This window comes from Balaenoptera borealis, assembly GCF_965194805.1.
Source record: "Balaenoptera borealis genome assembly, chromosome: 3".
Lineage (NCBI taxonomy): Eukaryota > Metazoa > Chordata > Mammalia > Artiodactyla > Balaenopteridae > Balaenoptera > Balaenoptera borealis.
In genome coordinates this window covers 182,255,668-182,278,621 of record NC_138866.1, presented here as the reverse complement: position 1 = coordinate 182,278,621, position 22,954 = coordinate 182,255,668, and the positions used below count along the sequence as shown (strand labels likewise).

At 37.4% G+C, this 22,954-nt stretch overlaps 1 protein-coding gene across 15 annotated transcripts in view; it reads right to left on the bottom strand.

The window, feature by feature from the left end:
- ZNF438 (zinc finger protein 438) overlaps positions 1–22,954 on the bottom strand; it is a 215,358-nt gene that overhangs the window by 166,976 nt on the left and 25,428 nt on the right. For 11 of the 15 annotated variants that reach the window (XM_082386270.1, XM_082386271.1, XM_082386284.1 and 8 more), the window contains one exon: positions 7,938–7,993. The gene's annotated coding sequence lies outside the window, so the exon portion shown is untranslated. Of the gene's footprint in view, positions 1–7,937; positions 7,994–22,890; positions 22,947–22,954 lie in introns of those variants that run through there. The other 4 variants (XM_082386280.1, XM_082386283.1, XM_082386281.1 and 1 more) reach the window with 4 other exon arrangements.

Here is a 22,954-nt window from a genome sequence, read left to right as displayed (position 1 = left end):
AAAAACGAGTAAATAAAGAGGCTCTGAGTGGACCTAACATACAATTTTAAGACCTGAACTTTCCAACATCATCTGTATGTAGCTCAAATACCTCTTTCATTTGACAGAGAGAAGTGTACTACATTTGAGAACTGCTTTTCCCTTTATTGATTATTTCATTACTGGCTTTAAATGAGTGTAGATACATTAGTCTTCTGCCAAGGCCAGGTGCAAAAATTAGTCTAACTGCCTCAGTGCCAGAGACTGAGAACCATGACACGTGTGCCATGATCATGTCACCTTCACCATTGAGAAGGTACCACTGGCCATCTCTCCTCCTAGGAGGATCCCTGGCTCAATTCAAAACAGGAATAACACAGGACATAATCCAAATGGTATGTTTTAGGTCAGCGCAGCAGTTTTGTGTGAGGTCAAAATGGTAATCAAGAAGAAGGAGTCAAATATTTGAAGAGATTATAGTTGAAAATGTCCGTAATATGGAAAAGGAAATAGTCAATCAAGTCCAGGAAGCGCAGAGAGTCGCATATAGGATAAATCCAAGGAGAAACATGCCAAGACACATATTAATCAAACTAACAAAAATTAAATACAAAGAAAAAATATTAAAAGCAGCAAGGGAAAAGCAACAAATAACACACAAGGGAATCTCCATAAGGTTAACAGCTGATTTCTCAGCAGAAACTCTGCAAGCCAGAAGGGAGTGGCAGGACATATTTAAAGTGATGAAAGAGAAAAACCTACAACCAAGATTACTCTACCCAGCAAGGATCTCATTCAGATTTGATGGAGAAATTAAAACCATTACAGACAAGCAAAAGCTAAGAGAAGTCAGCACCACCAAACCAGCTTTACAACAAATGCTAAAGGAACTTCTCTAGGCAGGAAACACAAGAGAAGGAAAAGACCTACAATAACAAACCCCAAACAATTAAGAAAACCGTAATAAGAACACACATATCGATAACTACCTTAAATGTAAATGGATTAAATGTTCCAACCAAAAGACATAGTCTAGCTGAATGGATACAAAAACAAGACCCATATATATGCTGTCTACAAGAGACCCACTTCAGACCTAGGGACACATACAGACTGAAAGTGAGGGGATGGGAAAAGATATTCCATGCAAATGGAAACCAAAAGAAAGCTGGAGTAGCAATTCTCATATCAGACAAAATAGACTTTAAAATAAAGACTATTGCAAGAGACAAAGAAGGACACTACATAATGATCAAAGGATCAATCCAAGAAGAAGATATAACAATTGTAAATATTTATGCACCCAACATAGGAGCACCTCAATACTTAAGGCAAATGCTAACAGCCATAAAAGGGGAAATCGACAGTAACACAATCATAGTAGGGGACTTTAACACCCCACTTTCACCAACGGACAGATCATCCAAAATGAAAATAAATAAGGAAACACAAGCTTTAAATGATACATTAAACAAGATGGACTTAATTGATATTTATAGGACATTCCATCCAAAAACAACAGAATACACTTTCTTCTCAAGTGCTCACGGAACACTCTCCAGGATAGATCATATCCTGGGTCACAAATCAAGCACTGGTAAATTTAAGAAAATTGAAATCGTATCAAGTACCTTTTCTGACCACAACGCTATGAGACTAGATATTAATTACAGGAAAATATCTGTAAAAAAAATGTAAAAAATACAAACACATGGAGGCAAAACAATACACTACTTAATAACAAAGAGATCACTGAAGAAATCAAAGAAGAAGTCAAAAAATACCTAGAAACAAATGACAATGAAAACATGATGACCCAAAACCTATGGCATGCAGCAAAAGCAGTTCTAAGAGGGAAGTTTATAGCAATACAATCCTACCTCAAGAAACAAGAAACGTCTCAAATAAACAACCTAACCTTACACCTAAATCAATTAGAGAAAGAAGAACAAAAAAATGCCAAAGTTAGCAGAAGAAAAGAAATCATAAAGATCAGATCAGAAATGAATGAAAAAGAAATGAAGGAAACAACAGCAAAGATCAATAAAACTAAAAGCTAGTTCTTTGAGAAGATAAACAAAATTGATAAACCATTAGCCAGATTCATCAAGAAAAAAGGGAGAAGACTCAAATCAATAGAATTAGAAATGAAAAAGGAGAAGTAACAACTGACACTGCAGAAATACAAAGGATCTACAAACAATAAATGCTGGAGACGGTGTGGAGAAAAGGGAACCCTCTTGCACTGTTGGTGGGAATGTTAATTGATAAAGTCACTATGGAGAACACTATGGACATTCCTTAAAAAACTAAAAATAGAACTACCATACAACCCAGCAATCCCACTACTGGGCATATACCCTGAGAAAACCATAATTCAAAAAGTCATGTACCACAATATTCATTGCAGCTCTATTTACAATAGCCAGGACATGGAAGCAACCTAAGTGTCCATCGACAGATGAATGGATAAAGAAGATGTGGCACATATATATAATGGAATATTACTCAGCCATAAAAAGAAATGAAATTGAGTTATTTGTAGTGAGGTGGATGGACCTAGAGTCTGTCCTACAGAGTGAAGTAAGTCAGAAAGAGAAAAACAAATACTGTATGCTAACACATATATATATGGAATCTAAAAAAAAAAAAAAAAAAAAAAAAGGTTCTGAAGAACCTAGGTGCAGGACAGGAATAAAGACACAGACACAGAGAATGGACTTGAGGACACGGGGAGGGGGAAGGGTAAGCTGGGACGAAGTGAGAGAGTGGCATGGACATATATACACTAGCAAATGTAAAATAGATAGCTAGTGGGAAGTAGCTGCATAGCACAGGGAGATCAGCTCGGTGCTTTGTGACCACCTAGAGGGTGGGATAGGGAGCGTGGGAGGGAGACACAAGAGGGAGGAGATATGGGGATATATGTATACATATAGTTGATTCACTTTTTGATACAGCAGAAACTAACACACCATTGTAGAGCCATTATACTCCAATAAAGATGTTTTAAAAAAATAATATCTGTAAAAAAAAACAAAAAGAGAAGAAGGAGTCAAATCTAAAAGACAGAGGTAGCTCTAATGGGAAAGAGGGGAGCAAAGTGAGAAGCCTGGAGAAGACAGAGAAACCAGAGAGATTCTAGGTGAAAACATGTTACAGATTTCAGGCCTTCCTTAGAGGCAGAACGGTGTCTTCATTACAACGCTGATTTCACATGGTGCGCCAGCATGCACGGGGGCGGGCCGGACCCTGGCACTACAGGCAGGTGTGTCAGGTGATCTTTAAATGTGTCATCCTATTATTTAGGCGCTAGTTACCAGAGCAATCAAATATAAAGTACTTCAGTATCACAGAGTCCCTGAAAATCATTCCTTCCTATATCACTAATTCCAAGTTGCACAGTTCAGTGGTTATAAGAAACTGGAATTTGCATTAATAGACTTTCTGGGGTCTAACTAAAAGCGCTTATAACTTAAAGTTCTCTGTTATTTAAATCCTATTTTTGTCTTTCCAAGAGAAGAGAAGGGAACGGCTGGATCACCCTCAACGACACAGTGAAGCACAGTCACTCCTTCTCAAAGAGCTTCTGGCATAAGAGTAGGATGAACTTTCCATTTCTAGCAAACTCTGACCATCCATCTCCAAATATCCTGCTCTTTACTTCTGAGACTCAGTACACTTTTGTTTAATAACTAAAATCTATTACAGAATTTGTGTATGTGTGTATTGTTTATTTCAAACCTAATATCAATCTAAATAAATTTTAAATTAAAAAATGAAAGAAAGAAAAATGCCTCCAAGGAAATGCCTTAGATGAGGACTATGGCCCACCTGAGTACCTTGATAGGAGCTCTTCTTTCACGTCAAATACTGGGAACTTCACCTAGAAGTTCACCTTTATAATTTATGGGTGAAAGCTTCCCAATACAAAGACAGGAGGAGTCGTCTGAAAAAAGAAGATTCTGAAAACTGATATAATCTCAGAGTTGGGGAGACCAACTCTGGGGAGAAAAACCACTCTCCCCTCCCCCACCCTAGCACATCTTCCTCTGCAACATCCCAGGAGGTTGATCAGCCTCAAGTTGACACCGTCAGTGACAAAGAACCCACTGTCCTCTGCAGCAGCCCAGTCTATTTATATGCAGATGTCACTGTTAGCAACTTATTCCTTCTACTGCTTATTCAATGTTCTCTCAGAAACCTCTCTCTCTGTAACTTCTCCCCATCGATTCTAGCTAGCAACGTCTTTCTGCAGCTCTACATCTCCAGTCCCTCTTACACTTGAGAGCAATTCAAATTACAGAAACTTGGAACAACGAAACTGCAAAACTTCTAGTGTGACCTCTGACCTCTCCCACTACATGTGCTACAGAGCCTTAGAAATGTACTTTTCTCTCTAAATCTGCCTCCACTGGCACCAGGCTAAAAGCTGAAATGGTCAGGATGAGGGTACAGGGTAGGGGGTAGGAGGGATTTAGCCAATTCCAAACGGACTTGGAGAATTTAAGGGACAGCAAGAAAGCAACTGTGGCTATAGAGCCACATGAGCACGCAGAGAATGGCAGGAGAAAAGGCAGCAGGGAGAACACACAGGGCCTGGTAGAACGGGGTGAGAAGTTTATCCTGAGTGTAATGGGTAGACACTGCAGGGTTCTGAACAGGGGAAGGACAGGAACTGTTTAACATTAAAACTCAAACAAACGAAACAAAACAAAACAAAACCCACTTTCGCTGCTCTATGGAGCACAGACTAGAGATAAGGAAGGCCAGTGAGGAGACTATTACTATCATCTAGGTAACTTACAATGGTGACTATAAGTTACATTATATAATTATACTAGAGTAGCAGTGGGGGCAATGGCAGCAAAGGGATATGTTTTGAAAGGAAGACGTCTAAGCCCCCTGATAGACTGGATGTGGGTTAAGAAGCAAAGAGAAAAGTCAAAGACGACTTCTAGGTTTTGGCCTGAGCAACTGAGTGGGCCACTGAGTGAGCTGGAGGAGGGTGCAGGGGCTTGTCTGGGGAAGAGAGTCCAGGCGTCCCGCTGCACATACGCTAAGTTTGAAATGCTTATTGGGCTTCTGAATAGAGATGTTGGATAGGCAGACGGATAGGAGCCTGGAGCTCATGGGAGAGATCAAGGCAAAGAAATAAACTGGGGGGACACATGGTATTTAAAGTGAGGGATGCATGAGATCACATAGAGAATAAGCAGCGAAGGCAACCAAGGACTGAGCCCTGAAGGACACCAACCGTCAGAGACCACGAAGAAGAGGAGACCGAGAAGGAGAGTTTGTAATCCTGCGTGCATTTTATGCTTTCAAGTATAAGAAGGACTGGAGATTTAGAGCCACAGAAAGACATGGCTAGAAGTGATGGGGAAAAGCTACAGAGAGGGCGGTTTCTGCCAATTTTAACAAGCACTATGATGTGTAAGTTGGCAACATTCTCATTCTTCCTCAAAAAGCAACTGGGAGTATTTTATATCTACAAACTACAAAATCCACAGCCAGCCATCACAGTCTTCTTCAAAGACCACCTTTCGAAGTCACGTGCAACTCTCCTTCTGCCTCCTGGCCGGCTGACTGAGTCTGGAGAGCTCCATTTCACATGCCAGCTGCTCAATTACCCCACCCCTGGCCTCTGGCATGGGTCCTGGCTTCTGAATCCAAGTTCTCGCCCCCACTGACAACGTTCAGTTGCCCAGCGCTGACCAGGAGGCACACTGAGATCCTGTTCCCCAGAGCTGATCAATGAAGCACACAATGAGTGACTGTTCGGCAATGCATCGGGTGACAGAGAACAACGGACATGCTTGGGAACCAGAGGATGAGCCAGGGCGAGGCTGGAACGGGGAGCAGGAGACTCCACTCCAGGCCCGTCACCCTGGGGGAAATCTGCTCGAGGTCACCCGGTGTGATCAGACATCCTTTTACCCAGAAGAGCTGCTGCAATCTGAAGTTTACCGTGTGTCTGCAGACTCAGGATTCCCTGGAAGCTGGTAATATTAGGAACTAAACTGTAGGTACTGCACACCGCGGCCATCGGCTCTTTCTGCCCCACACCTTCAGCGTTGCCCTGGAGACATCTGTTACCCTCCAGCCTCATCTATGATGGGAGTTCCAAACTAGCTCATAGGTGTTTGTGAAGATTAAATGAGATCACTGTAAACAAAGTGCCTGGTACATAGAAAGCGCTCAGTGCCTATTAGCTACCCCCATTTATACTTTAGGTGACCATAAAGTGACAGCCAGCCAGCTGAGTGGTAAAGCACGTCTCCAGAAACAACACTTGCAAGGCTCTTCAAGCACAGAAGAATAATAAAAAGCTTTTTTGCTTGATTTTATGTGTGGATTATAATTTGATCAATGGAATTACAACTTGTCCTGAAAAAATGCTCCTCCCTTTTTCTAAACTTTCCTACCAAGGTTGGCACAATTATGCTACATCACTAAGAAGTAAAGATATCAATCTCATGCCAATAGAATTTACAACACCAATTCTGAACAAATATCATCAAGCAAAACAGAACTCTCCAAGCCTAACAATTAGCCTGCAAAAGTCATTCAGGCCTGGTTCCGCTGTTTTAAATGTCTATATCCTTTAACTACCATATACTTCTATTTCCCTTTATGAAATTTAAGTTTAACTAAAATCACTAAAGTTGGCAAAAGCAGCAGGAGACCATTTATAAGGCCAGCAGGGCTATTTTACTTTTATTAATGACAAGTTATGTAATAGTTCAGCAAACTACAGAGCTCCCTTCTTAAAGTCTTTTAATATTTATAGAAATTTAAGAGTTATACTGCCAGAGTTCATTTTGGAAACTGAGAATTTCAATTATCTGACAGCAATCAATTATTTCAGCTCAACTACAGAAATGGCTCTTTAACGATAGGCCAGCTGAGTCTAGCACCTGACCTAGAAGCTCAAGTAGGTGTGACTGAACAAAACCACCCTAAAAGGGTCTCAACTCCAAACCACTGAGTCACATCACTGGCCTTTTTGCCTCTAACAGTACATCAAAGAAAAGAAAAGAAAAAGAAAAAAAGCGGTACACTGGGAACCATGGAAGGGGCCTGCTTATGTTAACAGAAAGAGCTGTACTAAAGCACCAAAGAACACACAAGTACCTTAAAGGAATCAAAGAGCAAGTCTGTAACCGAGCTCAAGGAGATGTTCATGGACGCCAGGCCAATGTCAAGAAAATGAAATCCCACGCCTCCCACGAACTGAAAACTGAAACCTATCGTCACATATTTCCCTGCATCTCTAATGCACGGAATCTGGGTTTTTCTAAAGGTAATTAATTATTTTGATTTTTCAAACAATTACACAGAAAAGCTACTTCTAATCTACAATTTTCAAGTAAATCTTGATTTTTTTTGGCTTTAAAGAAAAATTTTTATTTTGGAATAATTTTAGATTTACAGAAGAGTTGCAAAGATATTACCGAGTTCCTGTATTCCTTTCACCAAATTCCACCTAAAGTTAACATCTTACACTACCATGGTACATTTGTCAATACTGAGAAACTGACATTGGTACATTTACTATTAACTAAGCTATAGACTTTATTTGGATTTCACCTGTTTTTTCACTGATGTCTTTTTTCAGTTCTAAGATACAATCCAGGACACCACTTTGCATTTAACGATTTTTTTAGGGCTTTAAGTTTTGAAATATGCCTAACTTGTTTCTCTTATTGACAATGTTCTCTGTATAATTATTATACAAAATAAACCTAAGACTCCCTGGAAAATATGATTTATTGGATACCAGAGAATGTTACATTACATTCATGTAAACATGGTATTTCTACTATTTTTACTGAGGAGAAAAAGAGGTAAATCACTGAAGTAAGATATACTCCATTGCCTACTTTGTCAGGAACCTATGGATCAAATCATTTAATGTTTCAGAAATATCTCTTCAAAAAATGCTTGTCACTTACCTATCTCCCAAGGCTCCACTAAAGAGTCATAAGATGTATGGTAAATCCTTTTAATCCTGTAATAGAATATAAAGTATTATCATAATCCTATTCAGATAATCCATTTTTATCAAATATATGTTAACAACTGTATTCCTTTCATTCCCAAAGTTTTAAAATTATTGTATGATATTTTTATTAAGATAACAAAAGAACTAATTTAAGGAAGAATAATACCATAAATTTATTACATGTCTTTAGTTTAAAAATGAAGGCATGCAAAATTTAATACAAGTTTTAAGATAAACAGAAAATGTTCTAGAAAAAAAGAAGTGCCACAATGAATAAAACTGACTAATAAGAATGTTTCACATTCTTTTCCATGTGCATAATGCTGTGGAAATTACTAAATAGTCACAAACAAGTGAATCACATTGAGGGCACAGCCTTTGCGAGGGGAAAACAGCAATCAGGAATTTGGGGTTAGGAGATTTTTGAAAAGACACGTGTCTGGTAAAGCGACCATGTGTGTCAGTTTGACTGAGACAGTCTCAACTTAGGTCCATTGTCACAGTGTCCCCACCCCAATTTATTATTTGTCCTGGATTCTCCACTTTCTAGCGATTTTTTTTAACGAGAGTGTTATTAATAAGCCAGAACGTTTACTTCCAGGCTCTGCCCTGATCTTGTTGAGTGCTGTGAGATACACGTGCAGTGAATCCAACTGTCAATTTAACCTGTGGTTAAATGTGAAAGACCTCTCTCTGGATGGGCTATAACTGACACCTCGTTCTCAAGGTCAGCACCCAAACCATGGGCAGAAAAAGGAAGCACACTTGGACAGGAGAGGCCGAAGGACAGCTAAATCCTGCAGTCTTGGGTGGAGGTGGAAAAAATACTCAATGCTGCTGCCCCAAGTATCATTAGCTCGAAGATACCAATTTAAGAAAAGCAGATGAAGAAAATGTTTTATATATTATTCTATAAAGCATGACTTTTCATTTGGATCAAATGACTAGTCTTTAATCTTGCTCAGTTCTGATTACAAAGTATCTTGTTTACATACTCAAAATTAAGTGACAGCTGTTATTTTGTTGGCTCTATTAGCAGAAGAAATTTACACTTAAGTGATGCCAGCTTTCTATCAGTGTCAAGAGATACATTAAATAGAAATCAGTTAATTCCAATAATGGGCTGATTGTTTTCATCCAATTCATGGAATCAAAGTAAATCTTTTGGAAGTTCCTTCTGTACTATGTGATATGCCTGACATTGCTGTAGCTGCTATTTAAACTCAGTTAGGAAGTTCAACAACAAAGATGCAGTTATAGTCAGTTTTCATTAACCGCAGCAACGAAGTTCTACAAGGTCACCATGAACACTGAATTAGCAAATACCAAACAAAGTCCTGCTCTTAAAGGAGAAACAGAGTTGGGTTCCTGGGAGCCTCCGGCGACAACTTCTTCTTCGACTGGTCAAACATAACCTCGCGTTACGTGTCCTTCTGTATAAAGACACTATATTTAATATATATTACGGATTCGTTAACATTGAACTCCCAGTCCATTGCACCAACTCATGCCTGAATAAAGCTTACTTAAGACACGTATTTTCCCTGTAAAATACAACACGCCACGACCTTCCTGCACTCAGGAACAATATACAATACACTACGCCTGGGAGTCACTGTAAACAGTGAAATCACCAACAAGAAGCACAAAAATACAAAGAAAAAAAAAAGCGGGCACCACAAAAAGGATACTTGTTTAGACTTTGAAAGCTGAAAGAAGAAAGCCTTGCTTTACCTCAGCTGGGAACAAGTGTGTTGAGCAATCCAAATTTTCTGTTCCTCGGCAAATGGCCCTAAATGACTACAAAAGGACCAAGAATACTGATTTGGGGGTTACAAATAAATTTTTGTGAGTAGGGAGAATTCGCAAAATGGAATCTATAAATAATGAGGATAGACTATATTTGATTTTACAGAGATAACACAAATACAAACTTTGGTCAAGCACAGAATCATAGAGTAAAAAACAATGGTCTTACTAATTTTAAAAAGTACGGAACAAAAATAAACTTGGACATGGTTGTGATTCACATATAATTCACAACTGTACCACGTGAATGGCAAAATATGACCAAAGTAGAAGCAAACACATCCCACAATTACATCCACCAAAGATGTGACAGTCTAGCAATCACAACTGACAAATATTTAAACACACACACACACAAAGAAACTGTCACTCGTGACAAAGATAATGTCGAATAAAAAAAATACTCCAACATGGCAGTACCTGTTTTCTCTTGTTGCTACATATCTTAGAAATCTTTGAGGCTTTTAAGACTCACTTAGTAAAATCATCAATAGCACTGAAATTTTTTCAGCTGAGCACTCTAAATCTTGGCTTCATTTTGTTCAGTCAGCTGGAAATCTTTAATTTAGATTTAATTTATACAGAGAACCAGTTTTTTTACTTAGATAAGTTTATACTTTGTACCAGGATGAAATGGACTTCCAAATGCTTACAATCTAGCAGCATCTAAATTTGGTAAAATGGGGGACTTCCCTGGCGGCTCAGTGGTTAAGACTCCGCGCTTCCACTGCAGGGGGCGCAGGTTCGAACCCTGCTCAGGCAACTAAGATCCCGCGTGCCGTGCAGTGCGGCCAAAAATAAATGAATAAAAATTTTAAAAATTAAAAAAAAATAAATTTGGTAAAATGTTCAGAAGACTTCTAAATAAATACAACTTATCTGACAAGCTTTCTCTTGTAAAAATGTCACTGAATAAAGGTACTCTAAATAGAGTAAAAAGACAGTACCTATGAAAATATATGGGCTGGAATATTTTCCTGTTAAACTACTAAAAAAATCAAAATTTAGAATGACCTCAATTTAGTAGAATTTGCTTTGAACTTACCAGGTACCTTAGTATCTACACAGATATTATATTCTCAAATATAAAGATTATGATTTACAGCAATTAGTAACTACTGAAAAGAATCAAGTTTCAAGTTTAGTAATCATAAAATGAAACTTTGAAGACTATAATTTTATGAAACAATTAAAAACAATACAACCGTGTTTCAAAACTACATTCCTTTCAGAAACATACAGAGACCCAGTACTACAGACAAATTATGACTAAGAAACTAAATAATGTATATGGGCTTCTACTGAGAATTCTATTTATGGTCTTTTTAAAGTTGAAAAAAAATCAGTATGGGGGCTTCCCTGGTGGCGCATTGGTTGAGAATCTGCCTGCCAATGCAGGGGACACGGGTTCGAGCCCTGGTCTGGGAAGATCCCACATGCCGCGGAGCAACTGGGCCCGTGAGCCACAATTGCTGAGCCTGCGCGTCTGGAGCCTGTGCTCCGCAACAAGAGAGGCCGCGATAGTGAGAGGCCCGCGCACCGTGATGAAGAGTGGCCCCCGCTTGCCACAACTGGAGAAAGCCCTCGCACAGAAACGAAGACCCAACACAGCCATAAATAAATAAATAAATAAATAAATAAATAAATAAATAAATAAATGTGAAAACAGGAAGGATGAAGATTTAAAAAAAAAAAAAAAAATCAGTATGAAATAATTTTGTTGTGATGTTTGTTGTGATATTTTGGGTTTTTAAAAAATATTAACATGGAAATATGTTAACATGTTTCAGAAATAAACTTATTTTTAAAATACAATAAAAATAAATCTGTTAGTCAACAAATAAAATTATACAATTTTATTATTTTTCAGTAATTCTTATTCTCAAAAGAATCTCAGTTTGGGCAATAAATTAAATGGTTAACCTAACCTTGGTGGTTAATTTTATGTGTCAACTTGGCTAGACTATGGTGCCCAGCTGTTTGGTCTAACACTAGTCTATGTGTCTCTGTGACGGTCTGTGGATGTGATTAACATTTACAATCAGTTGACTTTAAAGCAGATTACTCTCCATAATGTGGTGGGCCTCAACCAATCAGTTGAAGGCCTTAAGAGCAAAGACTGAACTTTCCCAAGAAAGAAGCAATTCTCCCTCAAGACTGCAACACAGAAACCTGCCTGAGTTTCCAGTCTGCTGTGCTGCCCTGCAAGTTTTGTACTCAAGACTACATCATCAACGTTTACCTACAATTTCTGCCTGCTGGCCTACTCTACAAATTTCACACTTGCCAGCTCCCACAATCATGTGAGCCAGTTCCTTAACATAAAAACTAACTCTCTCTCCCTATCTATCTATCTAGCTAGTATACCCTATTCTTCTATCTACCTATCTATCTATCCATCCACCTATCTATCTATCCACCCGTCTATCTATAGTGCATCCACAAAAGCTGTGATAGCATACATAGATATACCTCCTGCTAGTTGTATTTCTCTGCACAACCTGACTAATACACTAGGTAAGAGAGATTAGGAAGTATCAAGCATCTCCACCCAATGGAAGCTGCTCCCTGATAAGAGCAGAAAATGAAACAGTTTTATTTTAGGAAGTATGCAATTACATCATTAACAGTACCTTTAAAGAAGAATAAAAACCCAGATTTTGGGGCCATGCCTTCCTATACCAGAATGACACCACGTAACCCAACAACCCAGCTTTTAGAGAACAAGGTTGTGTCTCTTCCTCCTTTCTAGCAGGGAGTCTGAGAAAGAGAAGGTGCTCTAAAATGCTGCTAAGCAAACATTTCATTTTGCTAAACAAACAATGTCTCAGAAGACACTGCCAGTCCTAAATGCTGTAAAGTGAGAGTATAAGCAAACGTATGCTTTTTAATGTTTTCAGTAGTATTACTGTTGTCATTCTGAGACTATTGCATGTGTAATATGGGATAAAAATAAATGAATAATTATGGGATTTTCTAATTCTATAATCACTTATGTCTTTGAAAAACCAGGATTCTTGGCACAGAGAAAAGGAACTATAGAAGGAAGATTCAAATACACTGTAGTCTAGAGTTTTAATTGGAAGCATCAATATGACCTTGTGAGGTATTTTATTTTATCTTAAATATGTGCATATATTTCTTAGCTCTGATTACAGAAAAGGCCTACAAACAAAGGCCAATCCAGCATCACTGAGCATCCCTTAGAGACCAGAGCTTCTTAGAGAAATGGCTAATTCTAGGACTCAGGAGCCAATCTCAAAAGGCTCCCACTGGCCAAAGATGGAATAATTTGAGCTTCATTAATGATAATAACTGAAATGGATTAAAACCCATCAAATGTTTAATTCTAAGAGTTCATAATTTTTTTAATAATTGGTCATCTTCAAGAGATGATAGAGAACCAATTAATCGTCTTAAAAACCATTAAATCAAAGAAAAAGCTCAAGAATTTATCCTGCCTTTCCTTTATGAACTGTATGACTGGGTAATACCTAAACTCTTTCAACTATGATAGCACTCTTCAAACCACATGCACGTCTAATGGTAAAGAGTAAAATTCTAACTGGCTAGGAGGGTATAAGCACAGCCTTTAACCAATGAGTGGCTTATCTGACCAAGGGGTAACCCTTGGGTAGTGAAGATAAAAGAAAAAACAAGAAAATAAATTTGAGTAGAGACATCCAATGTTGTCCACTGGGGGAAATAGCTTTCACACAGTCAGTTCATCCAAGTCACTAAAAATATATATAAAAAACCAAGCAAACAGTATTAACCCCCATTCCCAAGGTGATCACTACACAGAGTTGCTACATGTTATTTAAAATGCCCGGTTTTCAACAAATACTGCAAAATGTGCAAAGAAGCAGCAAACCCATTTTCAGGAAAAAAAGGCAGGCAATACAAACTGATTCTAAAGGGGCCCAGATGTTAGACTTAACAGATACAGACTTCAAATCAGCTATTACAAATAAGTTCACAGAACTAAAGGAAACCATGTATAAGGAATTAGAGAGAAGTATGATGACAATGTTTCAGCAAATAGAGGATATAAATAAAGATAAGGAAATTACAGAAAAAAAGCAGCAAATAGAAATTTTGGAATTGTACAATAACTGAAAAAGTACAATAACTGAAATGGAAAATTCACTATAGGAGCCCAACGGTAGACATGAACTGGAAGAAGAAAGAATCAGAGTGCTTGAAGATAAATTGATAGAGATTATACACAATTTGAAGAATGGGGAGAAAAAAAGAATGAGGAAGCATGAACAGAGCACCACAGAAAAAGAGAAAGGCATAGAACAAAGATTTAGATAATGGCTGAAATCTTCCCAAATTTGATGAAAAACATTAGTAATCTACACATCTAAGAAGTTCAACAAACTCCAAACCAGATAAATATAAAGAGATCCACACCCAGACAAAATATAATCAAAATGTTGAGAAACAAAGAAAAAAATCTTGAAATCAGCAAGAGAAAAATGACTCATCACATACAAGAAACCCCAATAAGACTGACAGCTGACTTCTCATCAGAAGCAGAGGAAACTAGGAGGTACTAGGACTGAATATTCAAAATGCTGAAGATAAAAAACTGTGAATTAATAATCTCACATCCAGCAAAACTATCTTTCAACCACGAAGGTGGAACCAAGACATTCCCAGAAAAACAAAAACTGAGAGAATTTGTTGCTAGGAGATCTGCTTTATAAGAAATACTGAAAAGAGTTCTTCAGGTTGAAAGCAAATGACACCAAACAGTAGTTTGAACGCACACAAGAAACAGACTGCCAATAATTATGTACATAATTACAAAAGAGACTACAATTGTGTATTTCTCCCCCTTCTCTTAACTGATTTAAAGAGCAATTCAATGAAACAGTATGCATACAAGTGTATTGTTGGGCTAATAACAACATGTAAAATTTTATATATTTGATGACAGTAACACAGAGGAAGCAGATGAGAGCAAACCTGCCTTGTGCTGGAGTAGGGAAATAACACCAGATGGTAACTCAGACCCACAGAATATATGAGGTGGATGAAAAGTAGAAAAGTTAATATAACTAACTCCATAAATATGCACCTGCTCTCCTTTCTTCTCTCAGCTTCTTTAAAAGACTTACATAAGGGAAAAACTATAATAATATATTGTTGGGTTTCTACAATATATAGATGTAATATGGATAACAGTAGTAGCAAAAAAATGGAGAGAGAAATAGAGCTATACAGGAGAGGAGTTTCTTAATTTTGCTGAAAGTAGGTAAAAATCAGAAGTAGATTCTCTTAAGCTAAGAGCTATATTGTAAGCCCTAGAGCAAACACTAAGAAACTAATTCAAAATGTATAATTTAAAAATTATTAAAGGAGTTAAGATACCACACTGGAAGAGATTCACTTATTTCAAAAGAGGGCAGTAAAAAAAAAAAGAACAAAAGAAGGCATAAGACCTATGGAAAACAAAAAGCAAAATGGCAGGTGTAAATCCAACCATATCAATAATATTAAATGTGAATAGACTAAACAATGCAATCAAAAGGCAGAGATTATCAGACTGTATTTTTAAAAACTCAACTATATACTATATACTGTCTACAGGAGACAGTAGGTTCAACGATACAAATAGGTTGAAAGTAAAAGGATAGAAAGTGACACACTATGAAACAGCAACTATAAGAAAACCAGCCAAAATAGGCGGTAAAGCTGCAACAACAGAGGAAGAAGAATTGAAAGAATAAATAAACAATTCAAAAATGATAATAGGAGACTTCTTATCCCCTTTCAATACTAGATGGAACAACCAGGAAGAAAAACAACAGGGAAATAGAAGATTGGAATAAAAGTGTAAGCCAACTAGACCTGCCAGACATCTATACAACACTCCGCCCAACAACACAAGGCCGTCTTCTCAAGTGCACATGAAACATTCTCTAAAAGAGACCATATTCTAGGCCACAAACAACCCTCAAGAATTTAAAGTGATTAAAATCATGTGACTAAAATCCATTCCACAACTGAATGCAATCAGAAATCAGTAACAGAAGGAAATTTTGGAAATTCACAAATACATGGAAATAAAACAATACACTGGTAAGTAGCCAATGAAACAAAGAAGAAATCATAAAGGAAATCAGAAAATACCTTGAGATGAATGAAAACTAAAATACAACATACCAAAACCTATGGGATATAGCTAAAGAAAGCAGTGCTTAGAGGAAAATTTATAGCTGTAAATGCCTATATTATAAAAGAAGAAAGATCTCAAATCAATAACCTAAACTTCCATCTTAAGAACCAACAAAAAAGAGCAATCTAAACCTAAGCAAGCAGCAAGAAAGAAACAATAAAGATTAAAATGCAAACAAACGAAATAAAGAATAGAAAAACACTAAAGACAATCAATGAAAATAAAAATTGTTTCTTTGAAAAGATCCCCAAAATTGACAACCCTTTAGTTATAGTGACCAAGGAAAAAATGAGGGAACACAAAAATTACAAATGAATAAAAGGACATTACTATTGATTATACAGAAATAAAAAGTATTATAAAGGAATACTATGAACAACTGTACAACAACAAAGTGGATAACTTGGAGGAAAAGAACAAATTCCTAGAAAAACACAAACTACTAAAACTGAAGAAAAAAACGGAATCTCTAAAAAGGCTTATAGCAAGAGATTGAATTGGTGATTAAAAACACTTCCAACAGATATAAGTGCAGACTCAAAGGACTTCACTGGTAAATTCTACCAAACATTTAAATGAGAATTAATACCAATCTTTGACAAACTCTTCCCAAAAAAAGAAAGAAAAAAAAAGGAGATAATATTTCTATGGGGCCAGGGGCCAGTAATACTCTGATACCAAAGCTAGACAAAGACATCATGAGATATCTACAGACCAATATTCTTTATAGCTATTGATGCAAAAATCTTCCACAAAATATTAGCAAACCAAATTAATAAAATAAAAAATAAAAGCCACATGATCATATCAATTGAGAAAAGACATTTTCCAAAATCCAACACGGTTCTGTCATAAAACTCATTCAACAAACCAGGAATAGAAAGGAACTTCCTAAACCAGACAAAAGGTATCCACAAAAAAAAAATCACAGCTAATATTATACTTAATAGTGAAAGACTGAATGGATTACTCCTAAAATTAGGAGCAAGAAAACAATGTTCTACTTCTTACCATTTCTACTCAACATTTCACTGCAGGTGTAACTAACCATTGTAATTAGGTAAGAAAAAAAAACAAGCAAACAAAATCAGCATCCAGAAAGGAATAAGTATAACTATCTCTATTCACAGATGATACGAATTTGTAGCAAATCCTAAGGAACCAACTAAAAAAAAAAAACTATTAAACACAAATAACCAGGTTCAACAAGGTTGCAGGATATAAGATTAACATACAAATTCAATCTATTTCTATACAACAGCAATGACCAACCCAAACATAAAAGAATGAAATTAAGAAAAGAGCTGCATTTACAATCACATCAAAAAGAATAAAATACTCAGGAATATATTCAATATTTAACAAAAATAGTACAGGACTCACTCACTGGAAACTACAAAACGTTGGAAAAAATTAAAGACAAAACATGCTACATTCATGGGCTGTTAAGACTGAATATTGTTAGGATATCAATACTCCCCTTATTGGTCTACATATTCAGCACAATTATTATTATGATCCAAGCTGCCTTTTCTGCAGAAATTTAAAAACATCCTAAAACTCATTCAGATATGCAAGGAACCCAGAATAGCCAAACAATCTTTAAAAGGGAGAACAGAGTTCGAAGAGTCACATATCCCAATTTCAAAACTTACTATTTAGTTGCAGTGGTCAACACATTATGGTACTGACATAAAGACAAACATGTAAAACAATGGAAGTGAATTAAGAGTTCAGAAATAAACTCTTACATTTATAATCAGTTTTGACAGAGTGCCATCCAAAACAATTTAATTGACAAAGTACAGTCTTTTCAACAAATGGTGCAGGGACAACTGAATGTCCAAATGCAAAAAAAATAAAGTTGGACCTTTTCTTACATAAAAATTAACTAAAAATGGATCAGAGACTTCAATGTAAGTGCTAAAACTATAAAACTCTTAGAAGAAAACAGAGCAGTAAATCTTTATGGTCTTGGATTAGGCAATGGTTTGTTAAATATGATACCAAAAGTACAAGTGACAAAAGATAAAATAGATAAATTGGGATCCATCTAAATTAAAATATTTTGTACTGCAACTGATACTATAAAGAAAGTGGGGGAAAAAACACAGAATGGGAGTAAATAATTGTAAATCATATACCTGAAAAGGGACTGGTATCAGTTACAAAGAACTTTTGTAAGTCTTTAATAAAAAGGTAAACAATTATATAATCAAAATTATCATTATTTTATAACTATAATTTAAAATTTTTAAATGAGCAAAGGATTTGAATAGATGTTTCTCCAAAGAACATTTACAAATGGCTAATAAACACATTAAGAAGATGCTCAACGTCATTTGCCACTGGGGAAATGCAGATGAAAACCATAATACAGGGACTTCCCTGGTGGCACAGTGGTTAAGAATCCACCTGCCAATGCAGGGGACACAGGTTCAAGCCCTGGTCTGGGAAGATCCCACATGCCGTGCAGCAACTAAGCCCATGCGCCACAACAACTGAGCCTGCGCTCAGGAGCCCGCATGCTACAACTACTGAGCCCTAGCGCCTAGAGCCCGTGCTCCGCAACAAGAGAAGCCACCGCAATGAGAAGCCCGTGCTCTGCAACAAGAGAAGCCACCGCAATGAGAAGCCCACGCACCACAACGAAGAGTAGCCCCGACTCGCAGCAACTAGAGAAAGCCCGCGCACAGCAACGAAGACCCAACACAGCCATAAATAAATAAATAAATAAATTTTAAAAAATAATTAAAATTAAAAAAAAAGAAAACCATAATACATTTACAGTCAATTAGATACTCAATGAGATACTACTTTATACCCTTTAAGATGGATATAATGAAAAAGAGATAATAACAAATATTGATGAAGATGCGGAGAAACTGGAACCCTCTACATTGCCGTTGGTTATGCAAAATGGTGTAGCCTCTGTTTTTCTAACAGTTCGGCAGTTCCTCAAAAGGTTAATTTACCATAGAGTGCCACTTGACCCGGCAATTCCCACTACTAAGTATATATTCAAGGGAAATGAAAGCATACATCCACACAAAAACTTGTATGTAAATGCTCATAGCAGCATTATTCATAACAGCCAATAAGTGCAAACAACCCAAACGTCCAGCAGCTGATCAATGGATAAACGAAATGTGGCATATCCATACAATGGGATAGTCTTCAGCAACAAAAAGGAATAAAATACTAATATATGCTATGCCATGGATGAACCTCAAAAGTGTTACACTAAGTGAAAGAAGTCAGACACAAAAGACCACATGTTGTGTGACTTGATTTACATGAAAAATCAGAATAAGCAAGCTACAGAGACAGAGAACAGATTAATGGTTGCCAGGGCTGGGGTGACTGGGAGGGTGGGGGTGAGGAATGACTGCTAAGGGGTACACGTTTTTCTCTGGTGTGACAAAAATGTTCTGAAACCTAGACTGTGGTGATGGTTGTACAATTCTGAGAAGACACTAAAACCACTGAATTGTATACTTTAAATGGATTCATTTTACAGCATGGAAACTGTATCTGAATAAAAATGTTTTTACTTTGGTTAAAACCAAACTATAGTGTTGAAGGAAACAAACTGGATCTATAAATTATAAAAAGAAAAATGCGAGTGATTACTATGAAGATTTGGGATGATGCCTACTTATGAGAGAAGAGAGGGCTGGGATTGACACAGGACACAAGGAAGAATTTCAAGGGTGACTCATGAAGTTCTAATTCTTGACCTGGGTGCTACTGGCATTGTAATGGTGCACTCATTAAATCATATATCATATATATATAAATCATAAATCATATATCTGATTTGGGTGATTTTCATACCTTTGTTTTATTTTATAATAAAAACACTTTTTAAGGGACATTTTTGGATTTTTTTAAAAACAGGAATTTGAGGTTATATGCTAATCATCTGACTAAATTATTGTCAATATAATAATGAAATATCCTATATTTGCACTGTCCCATACAGTTACTGAGCACTTGAAATGTGGCCAGCACGACTGAGGAACTGAATTTTTAATTGATTTTAATTCTAACGAATTTAAATTCAAATTTAAATAACCACACGTGGCTGGTGGTTATCACATGGACAATGCAGGCTTAGAACATACAACTACTATAAAATTTTTGGCAGATATGTATTTTTTAAGAACAATGGATGAATAAGCTAACCTTTAAAATTTTAAAATAAAATGTACATATCGCAAAGATGGCAGCTTTGCGACAACCGTAATTTGTTTTTAAGTTTGCATAAACTTCTCAAAGAACAACCAAATAAACAAATATGTCTATATCTATATATAGGTATAAATATAGATATAGACATAGGTATATATGGTATACGTTATATATGGTATAACGTTGGAATCGGATGTTCTTGTCTTACTGGACAGAGTTCTTAATATGACAAGGAGCTCTTAACTGCAGTCATATCTCCAAATTTCATCCAAATTATCAAGGAAATGCAAATGGCCACCTAGTCTGAACACCACTGAAGTGATTTCTACAATACATCACCAACTCCCATCCCTGCCCTGTCACAGACTCCAAGAAACACCACTTCCTCCAGAATCTTGAACAAATCCAACTAGATCTAAAGCCTACAGTGTTTTTGTCACCCTCCAATTTGTTCCCCAGAGTGGGTCCTCAGTTCTCCAGATTGGGTTTTATGACTAGTTTCTATCACTAAAAATGGTCCTTAACATTCAATCACTCAACAAACAATGACTAATTATGTTAGGAACTATATTAAGAAACACATGAAAAGTACAGTCTTTGTCCTGAAAGAAATTATAGTCCAGAGGAGGATAAGCACCAAATAAACCTCCAGAATTGAGCAGTGTGTTGAAGAGCTAAATGAGTACAATTTACATACCTCCACGGCTGTACAGAAAAGGAGCATCTAACTCCCAGGGACAGAAAAGGGACCAGGGAAGCAGGGTGATAGTAGAGGCATCCCTGAGCTAAGTCCTGGAAGATAAGCAGTGAAGGGAGAGAGAGAAGTGTTTCAGGCAAAGAGAAAACATGCAAAGGCTCAAAAGCGCAAGAGAACTCAGAATCATGGCAAGTTCGGGTACTAACGCCCAGGACAAGTGGAGAAGTGAGAGAAGCTAGCACTAGCCAGACAGGCAGAGACCCAGGTCTGAAGCACTCTGCTTGCATGCGAGGGAGTCTGGATTTTATCTGGAAGGTGTAGGAGGCCAAAGAATTCTGAGCTCAGGAATAATGTGATTAGACCTGCATTAAAAAAAAAAAAAAATCACTCTGCAACAGTATGAAGTATAAATAAGAGAAAGTCTGAGATTGGAGACAGGACAAGCACTTTTAAAGAGCATTACAGCAATATGGGTGAAAAGACACGGCTCAAACTAAAGCAGAGACAGTAAGGATGGAGATGAAATGATGCACTGGAGGGATATTTAGAGCATGGAACATAAATCGACTGTACATGGGGGTAACAAAGAATAAAGAATCACGGTGAGCTCCAGGTTTCTTACGTGAGAAAAAGGACACTGCCATTCATCAATTAAAAAAAAAAAATACAAGAGGAACAAGTGCAGGTTTGAGAGTAATTTTGAGTTCTGAAACTCAGAAAGGTGGTAGTAAAATTAATAATATCAAATGTCCCCAGAGAGGTTATTAAGTAAGCTCAGCTCTACAAGCCGTAGCTCAGACTTACTGATTTAGAAGCTCTGGGGATGGAACCCAGGGGTCTGTATTTTAATCACCCTCCAAATGATTCTGATGTACGCACTAAACCTGGAGAAGCATTGGTCTTGCAAAACACTAGCGGTAATACTGGCAGAGGCCCAGGCAATTGGGTGGGCACGGATGATGACAGAAGCGGAGGTTTACGATTAGGAGCAGCAGAATCCAGGTTACAGGAGATTTACGGAATAAACTGGAGGAAAAGAAATGCAGACAGCACGCATAGACCCTTCTTTCAAAAAGCCTGAAGAGAAAGAGGAGACAGACTAAAAATAAAGATGAGCAAAAATGATGAACAGAATAAAGTCCTCCAAGTGCAAAAAAGGATTCAGAGCTCAGGCAGAGGAGCTGGCCTTGGAAGGGATGGTGGACACGAGTGGCTGGCCTCACCAGTCCACTCTCCGTCCTGGATACCAGAATCCTAATTTTGTTCTTCTCTGGGAGGAGGGCTGGAGGGCCATGAATCTTGAGTAGCCAAAGCCAGTCACTGGTGGATTAGAAATGGGATATATCATGTAAATTTGGCTAGTGAAGTCTTCTTGGAGGTTTCTTTTTCTCTCTGAAAAAAGACATAAGAAACATGCTATGGCTTGAATATTTGTGCCCCCCAAAAACCCTATGTCAAAGCCCTAATCCCCAATGTGATGGTATCTGGAGGTGAGGTCTTTGGAGGCTATTAGGGTTAGATTAGGTTAGGAGCATGGAGCCCCAAAATGGGATTAGTGTCCTTATAAAATAGGAGACTAGAGCTCTCTCTCTCCGCCGTGCGAGGAAACAGGAAAAAGACAGTTGTCTGCAAATTCATGAAGAATCAAATCTTCAGGCACCTTGATCTTGGTCTTCCCAGACTCCAGAACTGTGAGAAATAAAACGTCCGTTGCTGAAGCCACCCAGTATATAGCATTTTGTTATGGCAGCCCGAACCAAGACAAGAGACACCTCTTCTTACAGTCTTGGGTGCTTTGACATGAGGATGTCAATCTTGGAGCTAAAGCTGCCTGCCATCTTGAGACCAGGAAGGGACAAGCTTGAGGACAAAAGCTAACTCATCATGATAGGAGAACAGAAAGACAGAAAGATCCCAAGAGCCTAATGACAGCAGTTAGCTGGTACATGAACCAACTATAAAACCATCTTTCTTCCAGAGTTCTAGTTATATGAGAGAATTAAATTTACTTACTATTTAAGTTGTTCACAGTTGAGTCTTCAGTTATTTGTCAGCTGAAAGCATTCTAACTAATACA